The sequence below is a fragment of the Rhipicephalus sanguineus genome, chromosome 6, assembly GCF_013339695.2.
Source record: "Rhipicephalus sanguineus isolate Rsan-2018 chromosome 6, BIME_Rsan_1.4, whole genome shotgun sequence".
Lineage (NCBI taxonomy): Eukaryota > Metazoa > Arthropoda > Arachnida > Ixodida > Ixodidae > Rhipicephalus > Rhipicephalus sanguineus.
The window spans coordinates 134,059,612-134,079,542 of NC_051181.1; the positions used below are offsets into that span (position 1 = coordinate 134,059,612).

The 19,931-nt window shown below is 49.6% G+C and overlaps 1 protein-coding gene across 16 annotated transcripts in view; it reads right to left on the bottom strand.

Moving 5' to 3' along the window:
* LOC119396471 (plasma membrane calcium-transporting ATPase 2) overlaps nt 1–19,931 on the bottom strand; it is a 332,288-nt gene that overhangs the window by 206,143 nt on the left and 106,214 nt on the right. For all 16 annotated transcript variants that reach the window (XM_037663713.2, XM_037663712.2, XM_037663710.2 and 13 more), the window contains one exon: nt 1,629–1,705. The gene's annotated coding sequence lies outside the window, so the exon portion shown is untranslated. The remainder of the gene's footprint in view (nt 1–1,628; nt 1,706–19,931) is intronic.

Consider the following 19,931-nt stretch of genomic DNA (forward strand, 5'->3'; position numbering starts at 1 on the left):
AGACGAGACCGATGCGTCAGCGACGCACGTCCGCCGCAGAAAAACCGGACACACTTTCGCCGGCTGTTCCGTACATGAGGATGACTGCGGATCGCGGCTGTGCAAGCAAGGACGCTTGCTTGCACAACGGCTGTCGCCGTTTCGGTTATTTTACTCGTACTGACCTTCTAGATGATATCATCTTCTAACAAACGGCTCAGCGAGACCGGACACAAATAAATAAATAAAAGACAAACGAGCGTAGATTCACAACTGATTTATTGGAAATAAGTATTGGAATCCTTGAGGTATTATTGAAATACGTTGATACATATTTTCAGTAAATCGGTTGTGAGTATGCGCTCGTTTCTTTCTTTCTTTCTTTCTTTCTTTCTTTCTTTCTTTCTTTCTTTCTTTCTTTCTTTCTTTCTTTCTTTCTTTCTTTCTTTCTTTCTTTCTTCTTTCTTTCTTCTTTCTTTGTATGCTGTCCGGCCACGCAGTTAGAAGATGATCCTATATCAACTCGCCAACTTTCAACGCTAGTTCTAGATGGTAAACGCACCCAGGTGGCCGAGCCGGTTGAGCGTAACTCGTACGTGTATAGATAATAGAAAGGCTGAGACACATGTGGCACACGCTTTCAAATGGCTTTTGAAACCCTGCCGACAAATAGAAGTATATTGCCATGCGCCACAGCACCGCCCGCTTCAGCCCTTTACCCCCTTTCACGAAACATAGAAGAATGGGTAAGATATGACTTAAGATTGCCAGTCGATCTAGTTGGCCTAAATTTACGACTACAGACACGCATGCCTCATTCAACAACAAAAAAAACGCGTACTTACATTCTGGTTTCAAAGCGACGAAAATTGCCACTAATCGAAACACAAAACACGCTCAACTATCCAGCGTTAACTGACGCCGGAATACCTCCTGTAACAACGATAAATTGTCCCTTACAAGGCATAAACCATCGAATACACAGTGTGGCATGCCTCGTGGTTTTCAAGGGAACTCGAGACAGACGTCGTTAGCAAACCTGGCCGGGGTCCGTATAGGAATGCGAAAACTCGCTCCTGGATCTGAAGTTTTTCTGATCTTCCTTGTCCCAGATGTTAGAAAGAATAGACAACGCAGGCATCCCGCTCTTTTACATAACGCTCATATACCGAGAAACCGTTTTGGAGCGAGAAGCGTGATGAACATTGCCCGAGTGTGCAGCCTGCCTGAGGAGTCCGAGTAATGGATACGCTTGTTTACCAAGTTCGCATAGGTTGCCAAAACAAGAGTCAGTAAAAAAAAATATATTGTTTTAAATTTTAAAGCCACCGTTCGCGTAATCGTTCGTATTCCCTCTCAATATATACAGGAGTCGTCCAAGAAGAGAATATTGAAAAAAGAAGAAAAAAAAAGAAAGAAAGCAAGCTAAGGTTTCGTTTCTGGAAGAGCTGAAAGATATATAAGTACGATCAACCAAGTCAACAATAAATTATAATTTCGAAAGGCTTTTCAAAATCACAAGGCTCCTGTTTTTCAGATGTCCCCCATTACGTCATCGGCGAAATGGAGGACCATCTTACAACTGGCTATCCCGCAGGAAGAGGCGAGGAAAGGTGAAGAAAAAAATAGTAATAATAAAAGATACTCACCGAATCGGAAGTGGAAAGGCCAACGTGGCTGTCGTCGTCGCACGAGTCATCCCTGTCAGAGTCGCATCAGTGTTTGCCTGCAATCAATCGATATTTCATTAATTCGTCACTCAATCAATCAATATTTTTGTGACTGCAATGGGCGCTCATGGTGACGCAAGTTTCATCGCAGAATTTGGATAGGGGCCCCCTAAGCAACTGTCCTTATTCTAACAGTGTTACGCTGTAATTTTTACACGATCAAAAATAGTGGTTTATGCTTCAAGAAGAAGAAAAAAAAATACTAGCCAAGCACTCGGTACAGACGGTTAGCCAGCAAATATGAAACATGCGTCCTCGGCGTTTATCACTGGGTTAATCCCGACGCTTCATTAAAGTATTTCTCAATTATTGGATCAAATGAGTCCGGCAATCTTAATTTATGTTTACCGCTCGTCTGTTTCCTTAATTTTTAGTGGACCAGTGGTGAGTGGTGGCATTTGCCCCCTTCCGCGGCACATAAGCGCCAGGAGTTTTTGCGCGTATGCCAGAAACGAACTTTGGTTCCGCCTAGCCATGTAGAGCGTCGTTGCAAAAATAGCAATAATAATATACTAAGCATATGTAGATGGCATCGGCTTCCTCACCTGAGCCGTCGAAAGTGTACATTTCCTCCGCGAATACGCATCAGAAGAATAGTTAGGCACGCGCTAACGCCGCCGGAACAATCCCCTTAAATACTCTGTCGTTACGCGCAAAAAGCGAGAGCGCGCCACTTTCTACTCTTCACGCTTTTCTCTCTCTCGTTTCTCTCTTTCTTTCTTTCTTTCTTTCTTTCTTTCTTTGTCGGAAGCTGGAAACGGCTTCGCTAAGTTGTACGATTTGCATGCACGAGTTGCGAGCGGAGCAGCCAATTACGGGAACCGCGTTTTAACCCTAAGTTGTGGCTTCGGGCGAACTCACTTCAACCCAATTTCCATATCTAATTTTCTTTTCGAGATTGCCGTCCGCGTTTCCCCTTTCCCTCCCACTTTGTCAGTTAAAAAGTGATAAAATGGAACGACAGAGCTAAACAGCGCCGCGCGCAGTGGCTGCATCCAGAGAGGACGAGCGTTGCCTTACTCTGCACGAATAAAAAAAGAATTAAAAGAAAAATTGGAGGCGACCCTAATCCCTGACTTGGGTGTCTGGTAATGGTGCTAGCACGTCGGCATTCGTGTGGCCTGGTGTATTCCTTGGGTTAACTTAGCGTTTCGTCGCGCTGCCGTAGCGGATCTCAGAGGCCACGTAAAAAAGAAGCGCGTGGTTGAGATCCGCTCCGCCAGGTGGCGCAACTATCCAAGCTGCTCACAATCTTTCAATGAACACAATCAATTTTAATTACATCCTGACAGTTAATTGGTCCTTATCTTAAGTAAAGTTGTGCTCCGATATCATATGTATCCAATATGACTCTCAACGTGAACCAGAACCGTAGACTCCTATTTTTTAAGACTTTTTTTTCTGAATATTCGGAAAACCGGAAGTAAGTGCTCGACCGGAAGTGCTTGGAGGAGAGACAAGAGTGTCACTCGGTGCTCATGCAACTAAATAAAAAAAGCAACGAAGTTATAATGAAAACGGATATAAAATATCCTTCAAAAGGCCGTAGCTAGAAACATTTCACGGCTACTGGAAATCCTAAATAGGATGTGAGCCGAAACGTCAAACCGAAGACGCGGCGAACACTTTTATAAACAATATTTCGGCTGGCCGCCGCCCACTGTTCGCTCTCAACTCCCTTTCGAACCAGAGAAATACAACAACAAACAGGTTCGAGAAATTCCGTAGAATTTCCGTCTTCCTTTTGTTTATGATTCATCTATTTATTATTCACCTGATACCGCCAATGTTGGCAATTCGCGTTACCGGTTTGTATTTTTTCTTCGAAACAACCGACCGTGAAACAAATGTACATATACCACGCAAACTATGAGCAAATTAGAACTCAAGCACACGCATATGCGCAATAATGAGCGCGCAGTTTACGCCAGTATACTTGAATGAATTGGACTAATGAGTAATGTAGATGCCGCGACAAGGCATTTTTGTACGATGTACACGCAAGTATTAACGCAACCAAAGCAAGCACTTCTTTCGACCTCATGGGTATCGACAACGCGAGGCAACGATAAAAAGGACGAATATCTATACAATAGACACATACTGACCCCAATTATTACTTAGTTGATGATGAACTAAAGTTGTTTTTCTACATGTAAAATACATGACGTACCGAGATTTTGTGCATTTGTGCATGCAAAGCAAAAAAAAAAAACTTGGAGGATGTTTGAGCTTCGCCTTCACTAGTAGAGCGCGATAGCGTAGTCGGGCCCCGTGCGCATCGCCTTCTCAATTGCCAGCCTGGAGTCGGTTCTCGGTGCATGCCTCAAACGTGCCGTAAGGAAACGAACGACTGTGCGCGTAACATTGGTCGTTTCAAACTATCCTAGAATGCCCACTACACCCTAATTCTTCCTCCTTCGAATCGGCGAAGGGCCCACTACGCGTCCGTAAGGCAACACGCGAACTTACGCATCTGCTCACTTTGTTGATGTTACTAGACCTGATGATGATTATGTATGAGCGCTTTGTAACGGGTGGACCTTTAAGACATCCACTCGTTGCGCAATTCACATGTTTTGACGCCTGGCACGATTCTGCGCTTCCGCCACGCAATATTACGTGCGTTAAGGAGACTCCTTCCACTACATGACATTCATATAGTGTTTAGCGTGGCTCTGTGGTCGAACACCTGCTAGCCACGCAGACGGCCTGGGTTCGACTCTCGCACGGACGAAAGTTCTTTTATTGTTTATTTTATATTCATCTTTCTCGATTTTTCTGTCATGGACAAGATGATGATTTTTCGCTCACAACCAACGACGCCGACACCGTAATACCTAAGAAACGAGCTTTTTAACGCTATCGAGATATTGTGCATGCAAAGAAGAAGCTGCGTATTTCTGTATAAAATAAGGAATGTGTCCAGTGCAGCGATAGAGAAATGAGGCTGATCTAAAAGGCAGCGCCAATATGAAAAATATTTACACTAACCATCGTTACCAACGCCTCCGAAGTTACTACAGTGTCACATTCGCCTGAGATCACAACATCTGTGCCTAGTACACCAAACCTCTTCTTCTGACGCTTACATCAGATTAAATCGCTTGACGTTAAATTTGTTTGGCAATACCAAAATTACTCAAGTGTTCTGGTGTTACTTATAATTTTTCTTTTCACACCTGCTGAACACCTATCCCCATATAGACATTGATATCAAGAATACTAGTTGTGTTCCTTATCTGCCAAGACTGCATAACCGCCACACGAAGCACACGACTCAAGAATCGAAATAAGAAAATCAGCGACTCAATGTAGCAAGAATCTAAGCGTCGACGAGGCAATTGACCGAAACTCCGAACCGAGCAAAGGGTAAGAGTAAGGACGTTCAAGAACAAAAACAACACTGTATAGTTGAGGCAGTTCAAACCTGAGAACTCTCGAAAGGAAAGAACAAGCAAGGGAGCTCAAACGAGCGAGAACAGAGCAATGAGGGGCGAGAACATAAAAAATAAGGGGAGAGTGGGAGACTCTCCAACACCCGCGATAGCACGGTCGTCATCAAGTTCGAGGTTTGCAAGCTGGCACACTCCACCGCAGTGCCCCCCGGACCCACGCTAGACATGCCCTCGGACGAAATCGAACCGCCGGCAGGCGAGCGCCCCCGAAATATCGCCACCAAAGTCGTTAGCGCTACCGAAGAAGTAGTGCAGAAAGAAAGCTGCTGCTGCTGCTGCTGCTGCTGCTGCTTCTTATTTTCTTGTTTTGTACTTCTTTTTTCACATAGCCTTCATTCCTCGTAGCAAATTGTCCTCCCTTATTCTTATGGGGATCATTTCATCCCGCCTCCTTTACCTTTCTTTATTTCTTTACCGAGGTTGTTGTCTCGGGTTCTAATCGCGCGTCGCTGTCTCTGTTCTCGCGCTGTGCGCGAGTAATTTTAACACGAAAGTGTTTTATGCCGGGGTCCACCAAGTACATCCGTCACGGATATGACGTTGATAAAATGGACGCCAACGGGTGAGAAAGAAATAACCAAGAAAAAGATACCCCGCTGGGAATCGAACCCACGACGTTGCGGCCGCGACGGCAAGCGCCCGACGCAGATGCTAGACACGCCGCGAACGCGCCTTATATCTTTCACACATTCTCTTTCGCGGCGGGCGGAGCGGGGCGGTGCCGCCGTCTGTGAGATGTGAAAAGAAGTAATGCTTCACGATCGACACTTACTAGCGCTTACTCCGAGATTGCACGCGATATCGGAGGTCATGGTTACAGCGTCTCGATACCAGAGAGGTAGACTGGCCGCGCTGGCGTCGCCGAGGCACCCTTGACGCAGTTACGTGGTTGTGTTCTTTGCCTTTGGTTTCGTGTTAGCGTGCGTCGGCTCATCGGAGTAGTGCAGCTTTCACGTGCACCAACGGGATTTCTCCGCGGCCGAGTGCTTCAATTGCGAGAGCACCGACTAACAAAACTGCAGCAATGTGCGTTGCAGAAAGGACGCGATTTCGACGGGCGAATGTCGTGCCTTGGTGGAGCGAGAGCCGCGCCTGCGAGACAGAGGCCAGTGGGACGCACGCGTTTGCGGCTCAGGCTACGAATCTCTACCTCCCGTGTTGCTGAAGCGCAGTGTGTGTTATGTATGCATGAGCACAGGCGTCGGCTACCCATTACTAGAAAGCGCACACCGTGCCGTTTCTCTCCTTAATTGACGACGCTTTGAAGAAGTGCATACCGGGTACCAATGTTGATTATGAGCTTGTTGATATCATCCTTACGCGGGATTCACGATTCGCTGTGTCCAAATGTCCAAATATATGTTCACACTGTCAGCTACCACAACGGTTTAATCATGATCATGGGCGTTAGTCGTTGCGATAGAGACATGCTGTCAACATCGGTGCATCCACGTTAAACGGTCGGTGCTATAGCTGCCAAACACGAATAGACATTGTACAAGCTCTCATGTATCACTACACAATAAGCACTACTTCTGTGAAGTCACGTTTCACTTTCGTGTTATACCGATTCCTATGACGGAGGGATCAGCCATATTTTTTTTTTAGTTCGGCCGCCCACTCAGCAACCCGCACGTCCCACAGGTATCTATCCCTTTTCGTTCCAGTAGAGTAGTGTAAGAAACCAGAAGCTCCTTCGTAGGGTTAACCTGCCTGCAGCCTGTCTACAACTCACTCACTCACTCTCTCTTACTTACTGTAGTATAAAGAGGTTTATTAGCGGCGACGATATTCGACGATACAGCGACAGTCAAGGCGGGGCCGACTCTCAGCGCGAGATGCGTTCTCTTCGAGCCGAAGAGGGCGACCCACTAGAAGGTGTTCGAGAGGACGACCCATTATCAAGTTCGAACGCTTCGCTACAATTACCCCCGGGTAGGAAAAGGGAGCCACCTGGCGACCTAGCAACTAGTCACTATGAGGGGGTCGTGGTAGGGCTTCAGGCGGTCCACGTTGACAATGTCGCGCCCTCGACGGCGCATGTCCGAAGACGGTTCTATGGGTTCGATGAGGTAGTTGACCGGGGATGTGCATTCGACGACACGGTAGGGGCCTTCGTATTTGGGCAGTAGTTTGGAAGAGAGGCCAGTTGCAGTGGTAGGGACAGAGAGCCAAACGAGCGCTCCAGGGAGGAACGTGGGCGCAGAAGTGGTGTTGTCACCGCGAATGCTCTTCTGCCGCTCTTGGTTATGCGTAGTGAATGTCTTGGAGAGCTCACGACACTCCTCCGCAAGTCTGGCTGTGGCAGAAATAGGCGCACATTCAGAGCGATCCGGCTTGTATGGAAGTATCGTGTCCATGGTGTGCGACGGGTGCCTTCCGTACAGTAAGAAGAAGGGTGAAAAACCAGTAGTGCTCTGAGGGGCGGTGTTATAGGCGTAGGTGACGAAGGGCAGAATGGCATCCCAATTGGTGTGATCGGCGGCGACGTACATCGAGAGCATGTCGCCGAGCGTGCGGTTAAAGCGTTCGGTTAGGCCATTCGTCTGCGGGTGGTAAGCAGTAGTTTTGCGGTGAACAGCATGGCACTCTTTGAGAATGGCTTCCACGACTTCCGACAAGAAGACACGGCCTCGATCGCTGAGAAGCTCTTGGGGTGGTCCGTGACGCAGTATGAATCGGTGTAGTAGGAAGGAGGCAACATCGCGCGCTGTAGCCGCTGGGAGGGCGGCGGTTTCGGCGTATCGCGTTAGATGGTCAACAGCGACGATGGCCCAGCGGTTACCAGCCGAAGTCAGAGGAAGTGGTCCGTACAAATCGATGCCCACGCGCCCAAACGGACGGTTAGGGCAAGGTAATGGTTGTAGACCTGGTGGCGACACGTGCGTTGCAGGTTTTCGGCGTTGGCAATCGAGGCAGGAGCGAACGAACTTCTGCACGTAGCGGTACATCCCTCGCCAGAAGTATCGTTGTCGAATGCGGTGGTAAGTTTTGGATACCCCAGAGTGCGCGCATTGCGGGTCAGAGTGGAAGGCCTCGCATATTTCAGAACGCAGACTGCGGGGTATCACTAGTAGCCACTGGCGGCCGTCGGCGTCGTAATTGCGTCGGTGCAGTAGGTCGTCGCGAACGGCGAAATGGTGGGCTTGACGACGCAACGCGCGAGTGGATGGTGTTGCGTACGGATCAGTGAGCAAGTTGATCAGCGAGGTGATCCATTTATCCTTGCGCTGTTCGGTAGCGATGGTGTGAACGTCGATTGAAGCAAGAGATATGTGAGATACTGAGCAAGGGGCATTGTCGTCAGGCAAGGGAGAGCGCGAGAGGGCGTCGGCGTCAGCATGCTGGCGTCCGTTGCGGTACAGCACTCGGATGTCGTAGTCTTGCAGGCGAAGTGCCCAGCGGGCGAGACGGCCTGAGGGATCCTTCAGTGACGACAGCCAGCATAGTGCATGATGGTCGGTGACGACATCAAATGGGTGGCCATACAAATAAGGTCGAAACTTTGTAAGGGCCCAGATGATCGCCAGGCACTCTTTTTCCGTGACCGTGTAATTGGTCTCGGCTCTGGTAAGCGTACGGCTTGCGTATGCCACGACATATTCGGGGAACCCTGGTTTGCGCTGCGCAAGGACAGCGCCGAGGCCTACACCGCTGGCATCCGTGTGTACCTCCGTTGGGGCCGTAGGATCGTAGTGGCGTAGTATGGGAGGAGACGTCAACAAACGACGGAGCTTTGCGAACGCGTCGTCACACTCGGACGACCACGACTTTAGGGGTCCGTTACCTCCAAGGAGCTTCGTCAGCGGTGATATGATGGTGGCAAAATTTCGTATGAAGCGTCGAAAGTACGAACACAGTCCTACGAAACTGCGCAGTTCTTTGACGGACGTAGGTTTGGGAAATTCGGCCACGGCCCGAAGCTTGGTCGGATCGGGAAGGATTCCGTCCTTGGACACGACGTAGCCTAGGATTGTCAGCTGCCGTGCTGCAAATCGGCACTTCTTCAGATTCAGTTGGAGGCCGGCGTTGCGCAAACGCGTCAAAACATGCCGCAGACGTTGGAGATTCGTGGAGAAGTCCGGAGCGAAAACCACGACGTCGTCAAGGTAACACAAGCACGTGTGCCATTTCAAGTTGCGCAGAACGGTGTCCATCATGCGCTCGAAGGTCGCGGGCGCATTACACAGACCAAACGGCATGACGTTGAACTCGTACAAGCCGTCGGGCGTGACAAAGGCTGTCTTCGGTCGAGCGTCATCCGCCATGGGCACTTGCCAGTACCCCGAGCGCAGATCAAGAGATGAAAAGAATTCGGCTCCTTGCAGGCTGTCAATCGCGTCGTCGATTCGTGGCAGCGGATAAACATCCTTGCGAGTGATCTTGTTGAGCCGTCGGTAGTCCACACAGAACCGCACGGAACCGTCCTTCTTCGCAACGAGAACAACGGGAGACGCCCATGGCTGTCCGAGGGCCGAATAACGTCGCGTCGAAGCATATCGTCGACTTGCTCATTAATGACCCGACGTTCTGCGGGAGACACGCGATATGGACGTTGCCGCAGTGGTGGTTGGGCGCCAGTGTCGATGCGATGCGTAACAACGGAAGTGCGGCCAAGAGAAGTTTGCCCGATATCGAAAGAAGAACGAAATTCTGCCAACAGGCACAGAAGTTGGGAACGCTGGACCGATGTGAGGTTGTCAGCAATGGAGGACCTAAACACATCAGCAGGTGACGAATCGGACGTGGAAACAGCACTGAGCGTACGGGAACTGGGACAGTGCGTGTCGTCGGGTGCGTCCATAACTTGTGCGTCTTCGAGGGGTTCCACTCTGCCGAGACATTCCCCTCGCACCAACGTAACAATGAACGGGGATGGGTTGGTCACAAAAACATCCGTGTCGCCCTGGGTGATTTCCACGGTCGCAAATGGCACCAGCAAGCCTTTCCTAGTGAAAACGCGGTCACATGGAGAAAGGAGTGCAACGGCGTCGCAGAGACCGGTGCAATAGACTGACACAGCCGTTGACGAATTTGCAGGAACTGTGATGTCGTCTTTGACGAATACCTTGGTCGCAGCCGATGAACTGTCTGCTGGCGTCAAATCTGAGAATGGTGAGAGCTCTATTTCGGCTGGTGCACAATGAATGACGGCGTCGTGGCGAGCGAGAAAATCCCATCCCAGGATGACGTCGTGAGAGCATGAAGAAATTATAATGAATTCGACGGCGTACAGAGCGTCCTGAATGATGACGCGGGCGGTGCATACCGCCGTCGGGTGAATACTTTGGGCGCTGGCTGTACGGAGGGAGAGCCCGGAAAGTGGCGTCGTCACTTTGCGTAGCAGGCGGCTTAGTTTAGCGTCCATAACGGATACGGCGGCTCCAGTATCGATAAGGGCAGAGGCGCGAACACCGTCCACAAAAACGTCTATCACGTTCGATGGGCTTCGCTGAGGGCTTTCGCAGTTCGATAGCGTCGCAGCCCTTGCCTCGTGGACTGCGACGACTAGTTTTCCTGATCGCGTGGGACTGGACGTGGCCGCATCGGTGACAGCGAGCGGCGTCGTGGTGACTGTGAACGGCGGGTTGATGCAGCTGGGCGAGACGTCGGCGACGGAGGCGTAGGTGGGTCGTAATATGGGCGGTTCGACTGGCTGGTGGCAGGCGACACGTCTCTAGGCGGCTGCACGCGATTGCAATAGCGCGCCACGTGGCCGGCATAACCACATGCGAAGCATATGGGGCGATTGTCAGGTGTGCGCCATCGGTTCGCTGGGGCAGGGCCCGCCCATGGTGCAGGACGGGATTGACGGGGCGGCAACTGATAGGACTGCATGGTGGGCTGCAGTCGTGGCCTGTGCGTGACGTCGGCGTAGGTTACCGGTACATCCGCTTCGAAAGAGTGAGGTCGAGCGGCGGATTCGGCGTAAATGTGTGGGGCAGCCGTAGCGATTGGTGGGGGCGTTCTTGCGACAACTTGGGCGTAGCTCAAAGGTGCAGGAGCCGGATGGTGCTGGTGGTACTCGGGCATGACCTCCGCGATTTCCTGCTCGATTGCTCGACGGAGGGGAGGCAGAAGGGTGGGCGACGGCTGTTGAACGTACCGTGGGCGAGCAAAGTCCAGCAGAGAGAACTGGCGCGCGATTTCCTCGCGCACGAATGTCTTCATCTCTGCGAGCAACGCGGAGTGGTCGGGTACGGTGGACAAGCCCGCGAGCTCGGCGTCGCGTGATGGAGAGCGACGGGTCATTGATCGCTGCCGGCGCAGCTCCTCATAGCTTTGGCAGAGCGTTATGACCTCTGCCACTGTGCTGGGGTTCTTGGGGAGCAGCATGGTGAAGGCGTCGTCGTCGATGCCTTGCATGATGTGCCTGATCTTGTCACACTCGGACATGGTGGCGTCGGCTTTCTTACAGAAATCGAGGACGTCTTCAATGTAACTGGTGAAGGATTCGCCAGCCTGCTGAGCGCGTTCACGTAAGCGCTGTTCGGCCTGCAGTTTACGAACGGCAGGGCGGCCAAACACGTTGATAATGGCGGTCTTGAAGTCGGACCACGTCGTAAAATCGGATGCGTGGTTGTTGTACCACAGGCCCGCCACACCCGCGACGTAGAAAACCAGGTTAGTCAATTTTCCTGCCTCGTCCCATTTATTGGGGACACTCACGCGCTCGTAAATCGCGAACCAGTCCTCCACGTCGGTACCATCGGTGCCAGTGAAGACGGGAGGGTCGCGAATACGAGGGACACCAGGACATGAGGTCGGTGCGGTCGGGGGCGTTTGCTGGGAGGCGTCTTGAGGCATGGTAGGCGGCAGGATACGGGATACGACAGCCAGGGACATCGAATGAGGGCCGAGGTTGTTGTGAAGGCCCAGCACCTCCACCAAATTATAAAGAGGTTTATTAGCGGCGACGATATTCGACGATACAGCGACAGTCAAGGCGGGGCCGACTCTCAGCGCGAGCTGCGTTCTCTTCGAGCCGAAGAGGGCGACCCACTAGAAGGTGTTCGAGAGGACGACCCATTATCAAGTTCGAACGCTTCGCTACAGTAGCTATATCTGAAGCCGCCCTAATTACTGACGCATTTCTTGCTGATCTTTTCAACTTGTGCGATGATTCGCTAGATAAGTTTCTCTCTCATGGCATGTCGAGAGGGTAGCGATGGGGCAAGCAGCGTTTATCTATCTATCTATCTATCTATCTATCTATCTATCTATCTATCTATCTATCTATCTATCTATCTATCTATCTATCTATCTATCTATCTATCTATCTATCTATCTATCTATCTATCTATCTATCTATCTATCTATCTATCTATCTATCTATCTGTCTGTCTGTCTGTCTGTCTGTCTGTCTGTCTGTCTGTCTGTCTGTCTGTCTGTCTGTCTGTCTGTCTGTCTGTCTGTCTGTCTGTCTGTCTGTCTGTCTGTCTGTCTGTCTGTCTATCTATCTATCTATCTATCCATCTATCTATCTATCTATCTATCTATCTATCTATCTATCTATCTATCTATCTATCTATCTATCTATCTATCTATCTATCTATCTATCTATGTCGTTATTCCCATCTCCTTTTCCGCACAGTGCGCTTGAAGTGTCCTCCCCGATGGGAGACCGTTGCTACACAGCGTAAGTTTTATTTTTCCCACACTTTACCTACATCAAGAATGTCAGTCTCTCTCATTCTTTCTCTCTTCGTTCCAAGAGCGCGCGCCCCGTGGCGAGGAGTACGCATTGGTCGATGTCCGAAAGCCAGGCCATACATGGCGGCGAAAGGGGTTTAAAATTAAGGAGGAGGAGGGAGGAAGGCATACAGTCTGGTACGGGAACACTCCTGACCAGCTGACGCGAGACAAAGTGGCGGTGCTCTAAATCATGCGCTGTCTTTTATCTTGCTTTCTGAATTTCCTAGCTTGCCTGCAGCCACGCAAGCTCCCTAACGCTAACCGCAAAGTGCGAAGTTAAAACTACCAGACTAGATAACGTTTGCTTTTGTATAGCTCCTTCTTTATTTCGCTGATGTTGTTTTCGTTAATTGGTTCCAGTCTTCTGAGAACAGCGACTTTCTTTCGCTCACTTTTTATCTATCTCGTGGTCGGGGCTTCTATTAACTGCAGCGACACTTTCTATGTATCAAAGATTAGCTTTGCACTGAGACTATTTATTTCCCCATTCTTTTTTTTTTCTTTGCCAGTTATTTTCCCGCTCCCCACTTCTTTGTTCGAGCACGTAATTATGGACGCACTACATTTATATCAACCTTTTGCGGCCGAAGTTTTAATATTACGTTCGATGAAGCCCTAACTGCGGCGCAGACCTATAATCGAATAGCTTGGAAGGCATGGTAAAGCGCGCACTCAACGGCCTACATACGCACTGCGCGTGCTCAACTCCGGGCAGCGCGCAGACAGGCAGCGACGTAATTATAATACGAGCATAATGTAGATTTATTACAGCCCCGCCCACTGCTCCCATTGGTTCGAATACGAAACCAAGCGGAATTAAGCCGAGTCAGAAACAGTACGCAGTTCCTTTCTATACGTTTAAGTCAGAATATCTCAGGCGAACAAATAACATGTTACCTACTAGGTGATAACATGCTGTTACCGCTGTCATCACTGTGACGTTACAATGACATCACGATAGGGGTCACTGGAGATATGTCATTGCGATTACCTCTAGGCGGTTAAGTTGAAAGCGCAATTCAGCACCGGCAGCTGTGAAGGCGCCGAAAGCGGTGTCGCGAGAAATTTTTTTTTTCGAAGAATCGGTGCGACCCCGCGAGCAGCATGCGCATTTTGCAAACAATTGAAGGAGTCATAAGTTCAACGAAAAAGCTGGTGCTAAGATATCAATACGTCAAGTTTGAAAACGCGCGTTGAATATGTTTTCGCTAAAAGCAAATGCGTCGTTCCGTCTGAGGCTTCTCATCACTTTGTGCGCATGTGAACGGTGTGCGGATTTATTCTTCAGGCGCAATAAGCCCATACATTACGTGATAAACGCTACGACTCGTTCACGTACGTTTCGTAACGCTACTGACCACCTGCCGCTGCTGCATTTACCGTTATGTCAAAAAGGCAGCGTGTATGGCGGATACATGAGGATATAGCACTGCGTGAGCGAAGAGTAGGCTACGGTCGCGACTGCCACTTACCGCACACACGAGAATGGCAAAGTGCACGGCGCTTACGATACACATACCATCATATATTGCACAACAACATTTTCTTCTGGTGGCAAAATTTTGCTTTCCTTTCCATAAGCAAACTAGTGAAAGAAAGAAAGAAAGAAAGAAAGAAAGAAAGAAAGAAAGAAAGAAAGAAAGAAAGAAAGAAAGAAAGAAAGAAAGAAAGAAAGAAAGAAAGAAAGAAAGAAAGAAAGAAAGAAAGAAAGAAAGAAAGAAAGAAAGAAAGAAAGAAACGGGAACAGCATTCGACTTTCATTACGCTGTGGCATTTACGACTCGTCGCGGCACGAAGCGCGCAGCAGTATATTCAAGCCTCCCAAGACGGTGTAAAAAGTCGCGAACTCGCGAAATGACAGATGGACGTAAATAACGCCTATATAATATAAGAGGCGGATAAAGTCGAGTTCAGCTCAGAAACGAGCTCCGCGCTACCGGCAGTAAAACGTTCACTTAGAAAATTCAGGTCCAGCGACGCAGCTGGTTCCAAAGGTCTGGCCCCGAAGAATATGAACTCCACAGTAAAGTCGCTGTTGCTTAAAGGAAAGACGTAGAAGTTTCAGAGGAGATCATATATTGCGTGATGTTCGCCTAGCCTGTATTTCATTAAAAAGAGGCTCGAATAATCTATCTTTAAAAAATTATGAGAAAGAGAGGGAGAGAGAGAAGTCGGGGAGGTAAGGCGGAGATTTTAGCCACCACAGCAGTAGTGAATTCGAAGAGCATCCCCTTCTTATGGCAGAGGTACCGGGTTCGATTACCAGTGCCTCCGGACGCCCACCGCCCATTTGTAGCATAAAGTTACAAGGAAATTCCATAAATAAAGCTTCTTGAACAAAGAGGTGGTTCTCAATATCTCCCTTTCACAACCGTTTCGCAACCTCGCAGGATTCCGAACAACTGATTTGCAATATTCAGTGCCGATGTGCTACGAGTTGTCGATAATTACGAGTAGCGTTCTGGACAATATGGTATTCCATTACTTGAGTATGGACGCGCAACAAAAAAAGACAAGGACGTTAAGAGAAGAAGACACACTCAGCGCAGACTTTCAACTAAATTCAAAGTTGAACACGCGCATGCGTGTTCATGGAATAAAAATAGAACAGTCACATGAAGGAAGGCACTGTAAGCGTATGTATAAGAATAGCAACCACAGCTGTGTACCTCAATGGTGCTTTTCTTTTTCTTCATGGGTAGAGGTCTGTGGTGAACGCCTCACGTCATCCCACAAGTACCACGGTCTGATGCTCGGCTACTTGCGGGGGCTTTCCTCGTCTCGAAAGGAAACCCTATAAAGTTTTGCCACACAAGCTCATCTCCCCCTCCCCCCCCCCACCCCCCTCTCCTTCGCCGAATGCGGGCTCAGTCACGTCTCCGAGCAAATGCGAGGCATGTTACGGTGCTGCGGTCTTTTTCTCGCCAAAAAAAAAAAAAACTACGGCATGGGTCTTTTACGATTAATTATTTAACTGCTATGCGGAAGTTTAATCACACCGCCGACCGTACGATGCAACAGCTTCCGTTTAAAACCCAATAATCGTGCATTCATCGGCCGCTCAACACAACACGTTGAACAGCGACTGTTAAAACGTTTTTCATCTATAATATTCACCCTTCTTGCATTAAAGCCATATGTTCAGAACTTCAATAGGACCCTGCCGATTTAAACTGAGTTAACGCTTTGTGTCCTTCGAGTTTATAGCGCAGCACTGAAACACTCGAGAAAATATGAAAAGCCACATGATCTCTTACGCGTTTGATTAGGACGACTCGAACGCGAAATCCATCTTCGTTTTTTTCTCAGGCTATTGTATTGATCCCCAATCCCCGAAAGCTTTCTGCATCTCACGTGGTTGTCTCCTAGATCGCCCGTGACGTCATGACGCCGTCACCTAAGTTTGGGTATGCTGGTATTCCATTTCAGCATCTAGCGCGCACACAAGACGCCGAACTGTCATGATGACGTCACAGCATTTAGTGATCTGTGACGTCACGATGACGTCATCACACGATGATGATTTTTTGCATCACTCGTGTTGAAGCCGTCACTTTTCGCGTTTGATTAGGCACTAAAGGCTTTAGCCTTTGAAGCATCAAGGGTCCCAACGACTAGGTTTTGCCGCTCCGACTCACTCGGCCAGAACGTAGCCGATGCGAGCTCTGGAGGGCGATTCGCGGGCAGGACGAGTGAACGAGGCAGCATCGGAGGAGAAGCGAAGGCAAGAAAACGGCCAACAGAAGATAGCGAACGATCCGAGAGAGAGTAGGAGAGAGACAAAGTACAACAAACAAAGCAGAATGAATCGCCAAGCAAATACGGCCGGATCGGAATGAAGAAAGAATGAAAGGAAATAAAGATCCGGGGGGCGGAGGGGGTGAGGGGGAGACCAGAGCCAAGATACGCCTGAGAGGGGGGCGGCGGCGTCCGCTCGCATTTCGAGTCGCCACCGGGACTGCGGCACTTGGCGCTGCGGCGGCGGAGGGTGGCGCCATCTTTGGCCGTCCCCCTAAACCAAACGCCGACACGAGAGGTCCACCTCGCTGACTTGAGAGGAAACGGTTGCATTTCCGCGCCCCGTATCGCAACGTTTCGCCGGATCTTTGCAAGCCTTTCTGTTTAGATACACACTGAAGTCAAACGCTTAAAACTCAATCCGTGTTTTCCTCTTTTTTTCTTTCTTTTTTTTTTTCCCATATGAACGCACATTCAAAAACGACCATCGTCAAACGAGGTTTAGTTGCCTTTACGTCACGAGAAACGGAATAAAAACTTCATTTAAACACAAATCGTAAGTTTTCTGTCTCCTTAGTTCTCCTGGCAGACCGTGAGTACTCAATACGCGGTAGTACTGCCAAATGAAACTCCGAGAAATGATTTTTCGCGCTATTCTGCCCACTTCTTTAAACGCGCAGTGGCTACACCTTCATACACGCATGCGTACGGAGAAGCCTCCTTCGAAGGGTTAGCAGGGTAGAGCGGTTACGCAATCGTGACAGAATTGATAACGAAATGTATTCGCATCCCTAAGTTAAAAGACAATGTAGACTAGTTATTTTAACACGCCAAATCACATTTCGCTACCACTAAAGACGACAGATGGTCAAGTCTACAGTGTTTTATATTGCACTAAACCATTTCTTTGGCCACTGCGAACGCCATTTTTAGCCACTTGTGATCGGTTAGTGCGCCTTGCGTCTCTCGAACACAGTTGTAAATCAGGCCACGAAGAAGCAGGAAGTGCGACGAAACGACCCGGTCGAGAAATATGCGCGCCTTACAAATCAACTTCGGCGAAGTCTTCATCCCCTGGTACCCGCCGCGGCGGTACCGTGGTTACGGTACTCCGCTGCTGACCCGAAGGTCGCGCCCGGCCACGGCGACCGCATTTCGATGGAGGCGAAATGCTTGAGGCCCGTGTACTTAGATTTAGGCGAACGTTAAAGAACCCCAGGTGGTCGAAATTTCCGGAGCCCTCCACTGCGGTGTTCCTCATAATTGTGTCGTGGTTTTGGCACGTAGCACCACGGAATGTTATATTAAGCTCTTCATCCAACGGTGCCGACGAATCGAAACTGCCTTCGGGCAAGGCTCACAGGGATGTCAACCATGACAAAAGAGAAGACTCTAAAAGTTGCGCCACGTGCATTCAAGAGGTATGCCGAAACAGCCACGTGGTGAGCTTAGAGCGTGTAATAGGTGCTCGAGGAAGGTGCCGCTGCGCCAGTTCCGCGCAGCAACGCAGAATGACTACGAGCGAACAAACGCTTCTTAAGATTAATCACTGATCACGCCTGACGCTTGTCTCACAGAAACTTCAGACCGCGAAACATCAGGTAAGTACTGCGCTGTTCTACGATATGCTACAAAAACACTCGAAGATTAACAACCGAACTGGCCTGGCACTTCTGCCTCAGGAACTTGACAGTGCGAAACATCGTGTACGTACCTCGCTGTTCTACGGCATACCTATAAAAACACTCGAATATAGCCTGCAATCGCCTGCGCATGTTACTGTGCATGCAACGGCGCCGAGTCCATTGCACCTGGATGCATCTTCTCTGATTAAACCGGCATTGCCGGCTCTGAAACGTGGCCATCGCTGTACCTAACTAGCCGTGCGAAGAATACGGCAGCGTTGCCTTCGCGTTCCATTCAAACGAAAAGCACAGTCACGCAAAAGCATTGTCGACGACAGAATGGCTCGGTCTTGCGTCGTGAAGCACGAGAGATCGTCATTTGAACTCGAGAAGCGTGACGAGCGCAACGCGGCCGTAACTTAAACGCTGTTGCTGAGCACCGGCGCTGAAGGATATACCACTCTCCGCGCAGCGCGTCGTTAGAGAAACGCTATACGTGACCTGACGTAACGCCACGACGAAATCCCCATTTCGTGGGCAGCTCTTAGTGTTTCAACAGTATCGTTAACTTGCGCTGCGGAGTGGGGGGTGAAAAGCCAGCTCGCCCAGCGCGTCGTGTAGGGGGTGCGAAAAAAGCAACGGCGGCAGAGAAAAACGCACAGAAGCGCAACTCTGCACAAATCGCTGCGAGGAAAGCTTGCCCCCCCCCCCCCCCCCACACCCTTCCTTTAGGTCAGCAACTTCGTACCAGAGCACTGAAGGATGCAGGTGCCAATATCTTAAAGCAGTGCCATCTCGCGCTTTTCCTTTCATGATGTAGTTTTCACAGCTGTGAGGTGCGATCTTCAAGATTATGTGGTTTCTGTGTGTGTGCAGACCTGTCTTCGTTTATGTGTGTCACTTGTGCGTGCGTGCGTGCGTGCGTGCGTGAGTGAGTGAGTGAGTGAGTGAGTGAGTGAGTGAGTGAGTGAGTGAGTGAGTGAGTGAGTGAGTGAGTGAGTGAGTGAGTGAGTGAGTGAGTGAGTGAGTGAGTGAGTGAGTGAGTGAGTGAGTGAGTGAGTGAAGTGAGTGAGTGAGTGAGTGAGTGAGTGAGTGAGTGAGTGAGTGAGTGAGTGAGTGATGTGAGTGAGTGAGTGAGTAGTGAGTGAGTGAGTGAGTGAGTGAGTGAGTGAGTGAGTGAGTGAGTGAGTGAGTGAGTGAGTGAGTGAGTGAGTGAGTGAGTGAGTGAGTGAGTGAGCGCTGTAACTTTAGCCCAGTCTCTGCAGTCACGGATGCAATGCTAGATCAAAAAAAAAAAAAGAGGAAAATTTTTCAAACGAAAGGACGGAAGGTCTCTAAATCCAGAAGTTAAAGAAAACAAGCGCAAAGCAGAGCACGTTTTATTCCTGCCACTCATTCGACCTCTTCCATTTTCTTTTGCTCTTTCGCCGCACGGACACGAACCAGGATACCGGCACCTTGGAAAAGCAAGAAAAAACGCTCACGTCGGCGACGGCCGCAACAAACGACACCACACGCGCCCCCGTCGCGGCCGCAGCAGTTTAATTATGCTAATGGCACGCGCGACGTCGACGGTGTACGTAAAGACGGAATCCATTCCGAGGGGGCGAAAAAATCGGTCCGACTATGGTTGTTCCATGGCTCAGCCACACTCCACCACTGCAGCAGCATTGCAGTGCGCGCCGCGAGCGGCGGGAGGAGATTCG